At 43.3% G+C, this 12,413-nt stretch overlaps 1 protein-coding gene, 1 long non-coding RNA gene and 1 other non-coding gene across 5 annotated transcripts in view; 2 read left to right on the top strand and 1 right to left on the bottom strand.

Moving 5' to 3' along the window:
- Positions 1-4,803, bottom strand: part of SEMA5A (semaphorin 5A) — a 314,328-nt gene extending 309,525 nt beyond the window's left edge. For 2 of the 3 annotated variants that reach the window (XM_042869442.1, XM_042869444.1), the window contains exon 1: positions 4,742-4,803. The gene's annotated coding sequence lies outside the window, so the exon portion shown is untranslated. Of the gene's footprint in view, positions 1-3,925; positions 4,021-4,741 lie in introns of those variants that run through there. The other variant, XM_042869443.1, reaches the window with a different exon arrangement.
- A 557-nt stretch (positions 4,804-5,360) lies between these two features.
- On the top strand, positions 5,361-10,119 carry LOC122178960. The gene is made up of 2 exons (XR_006178502.1): positions 5,361-5,518; positions 8,201-10,119. It is a non-coding gene; the product is annotated as an uncharacterized LOC122178960 (long non-coding RNA).
- LOC122179472 lies at positions 8,024-8,092 on the top strand. The gene has a single exon (XR_006178703.1). It is a non-coding gene; the product is annotated as a small nucleolar RNA SNORD123 (small nucleolar RNA).
- Positions 10,120-12,413: the final 2,294 nt, after the last annotated feature.

Below are 12,413 nucleotides of genomic sequence, written 5' to 3'. Positions count from 1 at the left end.
TCCCTCAAAAAATATTCTTATTAGGTATTTCAATATCACTGCTTAGGTTGAAAAAATGAGCAAGGAAAAGTACACCCTGGAGCAAGAGAAACTAGATAAAAATTAGAATCCCAGTATCATTTTTTATAACAACCAACTATAAACACCACATAACCCTATTCTTTTATCAGAGTAAGAAACAGAACAGATGTAACAGAAGAGGATATAGACAGCAGAACAAAGATGAAGTAACACACTGGCCCTGATAGGAAGCCCAGCATAGAGAACAGAAGTCATTGTCTATGGACAACATCCAATCCCTTTTCACAGCCTTCAATTTTGACTCTAACATGATTTTAAATAAATACATACATACATACATACATACATATATACTGTTGTGGTTTAATCCAATAAATAGCCCAAGTGTTACAGCCTTCCACATGGTCTCACACAGTACGGAACAACCCTTGGTCTAATTCAGGCACTGTCCTGGCTCTGCCCTGCAGCATGCCATCATGACAGCAGCTCTGTCTCGCCAAACAACTTGGACTGATCCCCATTGTGTGCCTATTACTCAACATAAAACAGACTTAGGCATATATTCATCACTGTTTCAGCTGAAACCAGGACAAAGACACACAAGACAATACACACAATCTATCCACTTGTAACTAGTTAAGTCCAGGAGCTTCCCTTCAAGTACTCAATACTGGCCCAGTTTCACTTCTCTTGGACAGGGTCAACAGAAAGGACTTAATTCCATATGCCTTCCCCTGCGCCAAGCCATTTCAGCAGTGTTCATATAGTGCACTTCAGAAATAAGGAGCTGAGTCAAAGCAAGGCTTAGTGGGCTTCTACTGAAAACAGATCACTGAAATGGTTCAGATTATGAAGGAGAAAAAAAAAAAACAAGCAAACAAACAAAAAACAAAACCAACACACACAAAAAAAAGAAACAAAGAGGCAGGAATTCCCAAATTTATCCTGGAGAAAACAAAGCACAAAACTACCACCTGAACTACCACATTTTAAAAACTACAAGACAAATATTCATTCAGAGTTCACTAGCAATAGAAAGAAGCAGCTCAGGAAAAATCTTACTGTGGACAGAAAAAACAGAGCCAAAAATACTAAAACACTTGTACTTCCTCTCTTGTTATATAGACTTCACTGTTAAATCTACTAAGCATTCTTGATCTGCAGTTAAAGCTAATTCTAATCTGAAAGTATATTTCAGTAGTGCTCTGATCTTCTACCTAGCGTAGTAATTCAGAGGAGGAAGGCAGAAGAGAAAGGAGCTCAATTTTCACATTTAGAGAAGAGGTGGGGTAAGGAAAATGTGAAAACTCCATGACTTGCAGTATGTAGAGCAATCCTGCAGGCATCACACACACTCCAACTCATTCATCACATGTATTTTGTAAAGCCTAACACAACATCTCAGCAGCATTTCAGCATTCCCTAAGTCATCACTTCTGTAAGCTTCTTTTAAACCAAACAAATACTGCTAGTTGGCTGAACGTCATTGTTTATCAGGCAAGGCACTCGAAATTGACAAATTATATATCAAAGATTCACAGCTCCTCGGTCAAGATCCTCCAAATGGAACAGCAATTTCCATGATATAACTGGAATTAGCAGAAACCTCTGGCATGAAAACACTAACCTGTCCTTTCAGCAATGGAAAATCCGACAATTCTAACATACGCTGGAGCTCAGAGAGAAATCTTTATCTCAAAATCAGGGAAATAAAGAAAAATGCATCGGTAGGAGTTTAATAACACTGATGAGATAGACAGAGAAGTGCAGCCGATGCGTTGCCCAGAACTTGAACTTTTCCTAAAAGAAATTACTCAGATTGTTGATGAAGACAACTTCTGAAAAGATAGTTTTAAGAGTAGAGCTAAACCAAATAATTTCACAGCAAAAACCTCTGGACACATTTCAGACTGATATCAGCATTCTACTACTACCTCTGATGACCATCAGCTCCATTCTGAAGTTACCTGACTTCCTGATACACTCTGGTATACCTTTTCCTTTCCAAATGCCTCCCAACTAGTGATTTGTTTTATTCATGTATTCATACAAAAACACTGAGTACAAAGATAAAGAGTTTGTTTATACGGCAGAGAAGTGGATTGCGTCAAAGTACCACAGAGAACGCACAAACGCCAGAACAAATACATTAATAAATACATTAAACATTAACAGATTTAAATGTGTTGTATTTTGGAACATAGGTTTCTAGTAAAACCAGAGCAAGACATTAATCAGACTGCAGTTTTGCAGTTATGAACTTGGTTTACGTTAGCCACCATCCAGATAAAAGCCAGGCAAGCATGCTATCCTTCAGTGCAGTAAAGATCTTAAACCAATAACTGGACACGGTTACAACAAGATCTAAGATCTAAGGTTACAATAAGATCTAAGAATTCCAACCTTTCATGGAAACGGTTTTGGCTGCACCTACCCTGAAAGAGCAGCGGGACTGACAGGCTGCAGGGATTGCTGCAGAGAGCAGGCTGCCACCTGGCAGCAGCACATCACAGCTGCAGCCCTGTGCTAACACGAGCTCACCTCTCGCAAGGGATGAAGGCTCCGTGTCACCAGAGGGTCAGCCTGGAAATGGTTTGATCCAAAAAAGCTCATTCTTTTGAGACGGTGACAGAAGTTCTACCAACTCCAGAACATCAATCACCAAGCATCTAGGCAAAGTTTCATAAACCAGATGCCAAACTGCTAGCCAAAATTTTGTCATCACTGCATAACAAATGATGGGATACCGCTCTGTGCTAAGTGGGATGGATCACACACACACCCCTCCCAGCGACTGACAGCACACCTCTGAGCAATGACTGCACCATCGTCTGGCCTTACTGCCACTGTGTCACCATACTTGTGCCACTGTGTCCAGCACTGTGGCCCTGGGCGTGCAGGAAAGGCTCTGTTCCCACTTATCATAGGGACCTGGAGCCCTTCACACAGCTCTGCCACTGAAGCTGAGGTTGGAGGAGGCTCACATTCACTATCTACAATTTATGGCTTGTAATACAGGGTTTACTCACTGGAAAGTAATGAACTTCAGTCAGCAGTAATTCTGCATGTGTATGAAAGTACACCAACACAAATTCAAATCCATGTGGTTCCCCTAAGATGCTGGGGAGAGGGAGAACAGAAAGAAAAGAACAAAAGTCCTGCAAGCAGCGCCAATGCATGGGTACCCCCTGTTGCATGCCTGCCCAGCAGGAAATCAGCACCACAACCCTCTCATAACCAAGGTTTATGGATCATTACTTAGTGCACAAGGACTCCTACTACCTGGAAGTATTTTAAGAAAACAGCACTGGTTAAAGATTAAAAGCAATAAGACACTGCTGATAATAGCACCTTCAGCATTCTCAGTCAAAACAAAACCCGGTTACAACATCTCAAGGAAGGAGCAGCACAACTTAATTTACATCTCTTAGCCGAGAGCAACGTTTTGTTTTGTAGGAACTGCCGCCCTCTGGAGCCTCAGCTGGCAGCAGGACCTCCCGCAGCTCTTAAGACAGGGAAAACGAGAGCAACCCGGCGGTACTGAGAGTCATGAAGTCAGATCGGCTTTACCTGGCTGGAGAGGAAGGTGGGAGCACAGCACACCTACCCACGAGTCTTCCATATCTCTCACCAGGCTGTTTGAAAGGCCATATCTTAGCAACGCGCTCGGACTAAGTGCCTATCATCGTGCTCTCCACGAAGAGAAGCAGCATCACCACTTTTGACACTTCTCCGTTAGTCAAACTTCGCTAACCCAGGCAGAGCATTCGTTCCAGTATCAGCCCGAGGATGCTGAAAGGGCTGCAGTAAAAACTGCATGCAGTTTCCACGGTTAAAATCCTAGTCTGACTGAGCCCTACAGCTGGACTAGTGCTGCACTAACCTTCACAACACGCATATTTACCTCCAATTAAGACTGTTCTGTTAGCTTCCGGGAATCGCAGCTTTCCAAATTTCCTTAAGGTTGCTGGAGGATACCGCGATACGGTTAACTTTTCAGTTTGGGGATATTTCCTTCAGCTGTAACCGTGCACACCCACACGAGCCCCTCCTGCCGACAGCAGCGGGATTTGAGGAAAGGCCCCCGGCGGAGCTGGGGGCCCTTCCTCAGACCCCGCTGCCCACAGGATGACTCTGGGCACACTGTCGCTGCACCAACCTCACGTCGCACGCTTAACGTCTGGAACGACACGGTAATGCCCAACAGCTGTCACTCCGCCGTTAGAGCGATCCTCGCAAAAAGAAAACCATTACCCGGGCTGTCTCCTGCGTGATTACAGAACGATAATGAGAACTCCGCACTTCAGAAAGTGCCAAAATAGGGTTACACCACAGATACGCGCCAGTCCACTTAAACACAGCGGCAACAGAAGCGCTTTGGGAGTTCAGACCAGGCTGCGGGCAGAAGATGTCCCGTAGTCCGTACAAACACCGCGCTCCGTCCCCGCTCTCCCGGCAGCACCTGGCCGAGAGCAGCGCTAGGGATGCCGACTCGGTTTTCCTCCTTCGCGGACACTTTCGGAGGAGAACACGGGCAGTGCCCGAGGAAGGGCCGTCCCGGCGGCTCTGCTCCGCCCGCCCCCCAGCTCCCCCTGCCGGCCCCCGACGCCCACCACCCCCGGGGCATTCGAGCTCCCAGAGACTGTCGCGAGAAAGGATGGAAGGTCCGGGAACGCTCCTCGCACCGTCCCGCGGGGAGAGGGACTGGGGGTGGTGTTACCTGGAGGCTCCGCTCCGCAGGTCAGCCCCGAGCCGCTGCCGCCGCGCCGTGCCCTGCTCCCGGCGCGGCGCCACCGCCTCACTCCGCCATGGCCGCAGCGCTCCGAGCCGCCCGCAGCGCTCGCTGCCACCAAGTTCGAGGCGCGGCAGCGCGCCCCGCCGCGGGGGCGGAGCGGCGGAGCCGGGGCGGCCGCGCGTCCCCGGCCCCGTCGGTGAGCGGCTGCCCGTCCCTCCCCCCTTCGGGCCGGCGGGGAAGTTGCAACTGGTTGAGCAGCTCCGAATGCGTGCTTGGGCTTTGGATGCTTGGTCTATTTTTGTTGGTTTTTGTTTGCTTGTTTATTTGTTTCTTTAAAAATTTATTTATTAATTAATTTTACTTACCACGGCCCAAAAAAAGCATGCCTTGGGGCTTCTCCTCCCGACCACAGCCGGGCCGCCCCAGTACAAGCACAGCCAATCCCGGCGGGCTGCAAGACGGAGGAAGGAGGAGGAGGAGGAGGAGGAGGAGGAGGAGAAGGGCGAGGGGCAGCCACGCGGAGCCGCGGGCGCGGCAGGTGGGGGATGGCCCAGGGGGCGGAGGGCAGCCGACACCGCCCAGAAGGCATCAGAGCTCCGGCTCGGAGCCGGAGCGTGACTCGAGCATCGCTGTGGAAGCCCGCGGCCGCCCCCTCCCGAGCTCGGAGCCGTCCCCTAAAGTTTATTTTTAGCCCCCGGAAAGCGCTATAAAGGTCCCGCCGAGCGAGCGGGACTGGGAGACGTGGCATCGTGCTGCCTGCAGGTACGTACCGGCGTCCCCGTTATGCTGCATGCCCGCCTGTGCCCATCTGCCTTAGAACCGTAGGTTGTTTCTGTTCGTCCATAGATTGCAATGAATTCCATCAAAGCTTTTCTTTTTTTTCTTTTTCCATCTTTTACGGCAGCATTTCCATGTTTCTGCTACAAAGCGCAGCACTGCCTTGTTTGCAGCACGACCTCCCTCTAGAAGGAGGAAAGCTCTGAGAGTTTATTAAAGCAAACAGAACCGTGGAGCTGATCCACGCTGGAGTAATCTTATGGAAATACGCTTTAATTAAAACAGCCGGAATCAAAACTTCACTGCACGCCAGCACACTGTGGAGCCAAATGGCCCCGAGCACCCAGCTCTGGGGAGAGCGTCACTTTGGCTGCGTGCAAAAGAAACTTCTTCAAGGAGAAATGTTAAGGAAAGTTTGTGATTACCATTAGAAATGAAGCCCAGGAATTTGCAGCGTTCTCACTGATTGTTTGTTGGGAATAATAATTAAAAATTAAAAAAATGAAAAGTTCTGAAGGGGGGAATTCTTTACTCATAGGGCAATGAGGTTCTGGCACAGCTGCCCATAGAAGCTGTGGTGCCCCATCCCTGGAAGCACTCAAGGCCAGGTTGGATGGGGCCTTAGACAGCTTGACCCGGTGGGTGGCAGCCCTGCCCATGGCATGGGGTTGGAACTGGGTGGGCTTTGAAGTCCCTTCCAACTCAAACCATTCTGTAATTCCATGATTCAAACTTTTTTTCCATTGCGTTCATGTAACCATGCAAGTAAAGGCCAGTGCTTTAGTTGTAACGCTGCTTCTCTGTAAGAGACATAATATTTTTATGGAGCAACATTTACCTATGAAATTTTGCTATCTCAATGCCCCATGTTTTGCTGCCTTTCTGTTCCTTGCTGCTACTGATTCTCAATCCCTCCTGGCAGCAGAACAGACTTGGGATGTAGAGCTGGCAGCTCACACAAGCCGTCAGGCAACATGGTTGGAAGAAGAAGGGCTGCACAGCACCTCCAGCCCTTGGCCAGTTTGGTGAGAAGCCAGGATTCAGCTGCTCCCTGTGGGGGCAGGATGTACGAGTGCTGGAAAGCAGCAGGAGTGAGGGGGACTTCCATCTGTTTAGGTAGAAAAGCCACAGTGTGAAGGAAGGTCTGTCTTCACACTGCCCGTCAGGAGTGCCTTGGATACATGGCTCTATTTCATTATTTAGAAAAACACTGTCAGATACTGTGAGCCTGAAGTTTAAGTCAGGTTAAAAAGAAGGAAGGGGGGGGGGGGAAGAAAAAGAAAAAGAAGGGAGAAGATAGCTTCAAAGTGAACCTTGAGCTGTGCTCTTTGCTCACGGTGAAAAACGTAGTTTGCTTCACGATTACAGAGTTCAAAGGTTTTATTTTATTGCCATCACATTTTGCTTTTTTCACTCCATTGAAAACACCAGTTGTTATTTTTTTCCATCACATCAATCTGCTGCTCCAGGAGAAACTCTCCTGATGGCCAGAAACTTTCTAGAGCACACCAGCAGGAGCACAGTGCATGCCAGCAAGCTCCCTTTCCTGAACTAGTTCTAAAGAACCCAACTTGGCGTCTTGACTTCACCTTGCATATGTGAGCTTGCTGCCAGTTCAATCACTGTTTCTTCCCTCTTTCCCACTGAAACTCAATAAAGCATTGGGGTGGTGCAAGTCCTCACCATTCCCACCTGCGTTCAACATGGTCATCCTCCAAGGCTGAATCCTCATGAGTCATATGTGTTTAAATGTCAGGGACTTGTGATGGTGTTATGCGCAAAAATATAGATAGCTTCTCTAACCCAGGAGAGCAGGCGACCCAGATGATTGAAATTTGCCATCCTCAGGTGGTTCCAGCAGGGCAAAGCTGTTACAAATCAGGACAAGCCATGCTGCAGCTGTGTATGCTGAGCAGTGCATTCTCTAGTAGCAGGCACTGCACAAGATCAGACTGAGCAAAATTTTATTTGTCTTAGCAAAAGGCACCAAGGCAATACTTACTTTAAATCATGGAGAAATAAATGTCAGAGTTGCAAACTCTTTTTTTTTTTTTTGTCAGATTGTCTCCCATTATGTGCTGCATCTAAAGGTTACACTGTTTGGTATCTGCAATATTTGTGAGTTAGGAACAGCAAGATTCTAAATTACTTGACTTTTGAGAGCTAGATGTGCTTCTGATGAGTTTCTATTTACTGTTTGTGATCAAAAGAAAGACTAAAGCAGTATTTCTTGTGATACTTGAATGATTAAGGTGCTTTATAACCAAAATAGTTTAATTTTATAAATGCTTAAGGTGATATTTTCAACACAACTACGTAACATAAGTAAATGTGTGCTTGCATTTATAAATGTGTTCCGTTAACTCATTTTGGTAATTGCCTCTTTCTTTTCATTATGGTCTCAGACAGATAAGATAGTTAAAGGAGTTGTTGTATGAGCATTAAATTAGGGCTGCCTAACTTGAAGTCCCTCAACGCAGTCAGATATCCGGTGAAAATGATGAATTCTGGGGTGCTGACTCATGTGATCTGAAAATGCCATCCATTTCCTGATTCACCTTCATGTCTTCTCTAGGAAAAGAAGAATGTTTACAATGAATACCTGCAGTCAAACAATGTTTTGTGTGCTTGTTTTTTTTTTTGTTTTTTTTTTTTTTTATCTTTCAGCCACTTCTCTGAACTGTTACCTTCAAAATGAAGAGAACAAAGAATGCCTTGGAAAAATCCAGTCGTAACATCTGAGGAATAGAAATAATAGGAAATACTTGTAAGGTCAGAATTTGGATGGAATTTATGGAAAGTTACAAAAGGCCCTATTACAGTTGAATCTAGATTTGGGAATTTTAATTTTATACTTAATAAAGATATCAGTGCATCTTTTCCTCTACTTTGGATGATAATGCATTCTGTTGTCTTTAGCCTTGCACAACTTTCTTATACCAACTAACGTACCTTCAGCTTAATTCTTTAGTTGTTAGACCTAAGACACCTCCTCACACCAAGCTAGAGCATGAATTTAATAAACCATTTGTTGTTCCTCTCTGTTTGATGGTCCATAATTAGAAATATTAGAGCCCTGCATTTCTAATCCCCAGCAGAACAAGTGGCATTTGAATAAAAGGTATACAACCTTATCCCTTATCACTTATGCCAAAAGTACATAATATCGAGCTCATGTGCACTTAAGGCTTTCTGTGCTAAGTAGAGGTGATATTTGGCCTAACTCCTACGTTTGTGGAATTAAAACATGATAATTTTTAGAAGAGTTCTTACTTAACCAATTGTGTAGACATCATACGTGGGCAATATTTATGTGACACTAATGTAGCATTAAGAGCCCTAAGACAAATTTTGTCCATGAAAACATACAAAACAGTCAGAGAGTGCCAGACAATGAGAAGTACTGTGTGAGAAGAGACAGTACCAACGGAAGTCTAATCCTAATGATATTTTCCTCTGTTGTCCATACACTCTGTTCAGTTGCCTGCTGAGAAAAACCTAGGTGGTATTATTTACAACTGATCTTTTTTGAGTTTACTTTCCTGATTTTAAATACTAAAACATGCACCTCAAAGTCTGTTTTTCTGTCTCGTTAATCTTAATTCATGGCAGAACAGACCAATAGTAGTGTAAGGAGGCGCCTATTTCATTCTAGGTTTGAAAGGAAACCCAAGAAGCAGCTCTCCAAAGTTGTTTTGTTGTTGTTGTTGTTTTGCATCCTGGCACTTCTGATTTAGTAGCTGCTCCTCCTGTCTGCGTTTGAGGTCAAACATTTAAGTGTTGAATAAATGTAAGGGAGGTTTCTCTACCAAGTGTCATTTACAAGAGCAGATGCTGCAGGCTGTGAATTAGGGATAGTGGATATTAGTCTCACATCATCTATTGACTGTTATTAATAACCTTGTTTACATCTAATCCCTGCCCCAAATCCCTCCCATATGGTACTCAAGTACCAATTTCTTATGTTTTCCAAAGGTCACGTATCATCAGCACCAAGAAAAGACCACAGGTCCTCTGACACAGCACCACCACTGTGCAAAATCTGTGTTGAGTTAAACTCTCTACAGACATACTTTCAGCTTTTATGCTGTGCTTTGTCCCAAAGTGGTACTCAGAACAAAGGCATTCCATTTCCTAAGCAGCTGAAAACTTAGCTAGCAAAGTAAAGTGCACTTATTCATTGCAGGCAGTCCATTTAAATATGCACAGCTATCTTCTATGTGTTTCTTCCATTTAAATAATCTGCATAAATCAGCCTGCATCGTAGCTTTGTCAGCTGCTGATCTGCAACAATGAGAGGAAGTAGAAAGCAATAGAATTAATATCCACTGGGTGATCGTAGTTCTGGCCTAACGTTGGAGTGTTTGACTAATTGATTGCCCTTAGCACTCTGCTAACAACAGATGTATGGTATGAGTTAAATTATTAAATTTACATTGCTCTTATTGCTTTCCCTGAATAGCCTGAAACAGTTGTCATTATTGAAATTATTTAAATCAGAAACATTGTATTCAAAAATGTTTTAATTGATTTTCTTAATTTTTGTTAATAAAAACTGCTCTATTAAAAGTACTGTGGGATAATGATTTGTAGTTTTGGCTGGACACTTGAAAACATGAAGGGGATTATGCAGGAGCAGAACACCTACCACAGTTATCTCCAAGAACTCAGAATCTGATTCTCCACACTCAAAGTTCCAGAAAATAAGCCTCCTTCCAAAAGGCTTGGCAGGAGGAGGGATGTTCAGACATACTGGCAAAGAGCAAGAGCTTTTGTTTCTTTGTAGTTACACAAACTCCACTGAACCATAATTTTATTTTCTTTTTTCTACATAATGAAACTTGGAGTTCATAAAAGATCAGGTTAAGGTAAAGAAACTGAAATTAGTGTTAACTGTGTAAGACTATCATCATGCTTTAAATAATACCAGAAGATATCAAAAGGAGACCAAAACTACAATGTCTACCTCTTATCTCCAATGGACATCCTCATTCAGAGAGAATAGTGTGTGCAGTGACCTTTTAAAACAAAATACAATTGGTCACAATTACTTCTTTTATCAGATATACGTTCACAAAGACTTTAAAGGTGGAAGTTTTTGAAGTAGTACAATTACTATGCATGACAAAACCATAAATGAAATACTTTGCATAAAAATGTCAGCTGTGGACAGACAGTCTAATTAAAAAGACAATATGAAGCAAGCAAGAAATAAATAGGAGCTATATTGCTAGTGCTAGTGTTATGCTAGTGCTAGTGTTATTCTGATAATCAATTCCTTCTGATACCAAGAAGAGTGTTATTAATAGGACTCTGTCAACAAGTAGGGGAAAAAATCTTGTATTATCTCAACAAAAACAAGAGTCAAAAATTAACAATTCAACCCAAAGCCTCCATGCTTGCCAACATACACAACTTTTCTCAAAAATGGGCCATGTATTATGCTCAAATGACACAGGAACTTAGACCACAAGATGGGAACTAATTCTGAAGTTAAGGACTATTCCTGAAGAAAAGTCTTCCCAAAGCCATTCATTTTGATCACTTAGTAAATGTAGACACCCAGTGCAAAGAAACAACATGATGATTCTGAAGTATGTATGTATAAGAGAAAAACAGACAGCCACTGGGCATTATAGATGACTGGCAGCTTCTGGTTGGAGCATCATCAATCATCTAGTAAAAAATCTTTGCATGAAGTTGTGTGTTTTCTCCATGACACTGAAGTAAATGCAATATCATAACCACTGCATGGGGAAACAGGCAGCTTCATGTGAAGATCTGTTAAAGCCTGCATTTCCAAAGCTGTCATATATCCAAATGGTGAAAGATCCTCCTGCTTTCAGTACATGATATACTATACTCCTATATTCCTTCATCCATAAGGTTCTTGCTGACTTCCCGCCCTTCTAACCTTTGATATGAGTTTGGCCAACCACTAGACACTGCTTGATTATGGACCAGTGACACCCAGATACCACGCACACTGCCTCTATGAGTCTGGTCTGGGGCAAAAATGTGGTCTGTAGCCCAGATAGAACCACAGGTTCAGGGATTTCAAAGCTCATTGGAGCTTGACTGAAAGCAAATTATCATTTTTTGCATCCAGGATAAAAATTGCTGATTTTTAAAATCCAAGCACTATTTTTATAAAGCAATTTCTTTGCTGTTTTTCTTTCTTTTTGTTTGTTTGCTTTCTGTTGTTGTTAATTTCATAAATCAGTTTTCTGAAATCAGAACAACAAAGCAAATATCTGCATGTATACCCAAAATATAATGAGAAAAAAAAAGGCAAATAGTTACAATCTGTCACCATCGTTAATCTCCCTGATTCTCCTTCTGATTTGTAATGCACCATTGTAAAATGGTGAGGTCACCAAAGCCAGGATTTGCATATAGCATACTCTCATATAAATAACCTTTTTTAAAGGTAAGTGGTGTCAGTGGTCACTCTTGAAGGAGCAAAGCATGGAGCAGCTCCCAAACACAGATGGACAATTTTGCTGCCTTTTTGCTGGTTCAGGAAGTTCAGAATAGGAACTCAGGTTGGGTCAGTATTCACTATTGGTTTTCTCAACTATTCAAATTGTTAGGGTTTTTCTTTTTGTTAGAGAGGGAATAGATGTGCTACAACTTGAGGCAAAAAGCACGAATGGGAACAGTTTTTTGTAACCATTTGCTTTCTATCTGCTGCTGTGACCAAAAGAAATGTGAACTGGCAGAGTACTGCTGTTAATATAATTCTATTTTGCAACAGCTGAGGAAATGACAAAATTAAAATAACTTCCAAATACCTGTATTGAACGTTTAATGGCTGAAGTTCCCAGGGTCAGCAGGCATGGAAATGAAATGGGGAATGTCTAAGCATTCTTTACAGCAG

The sequence above is a fragment of the Lagopus leucura genome, unplaced genomic scaffold, assembly GCF_019238085.1.
Source record: "Lagopus leucura isolate 7727_CA_CO unplaced genomic scaffold, USGS_WTPT01 Super-Scaffold_100002, whole genome shotgun sequence".
Taxonomy (NCBI): domain Eukaryota; kingdom Metazoa; phylum Chordata; class Aves; order Galliformes; family Phasianidae; genus Lagopus; species Lagopus leucura.
Note: the sequence above shows the minus strand (reverse complement) of the source record. Positions and strands in the feature narration are given on the sequence as shown.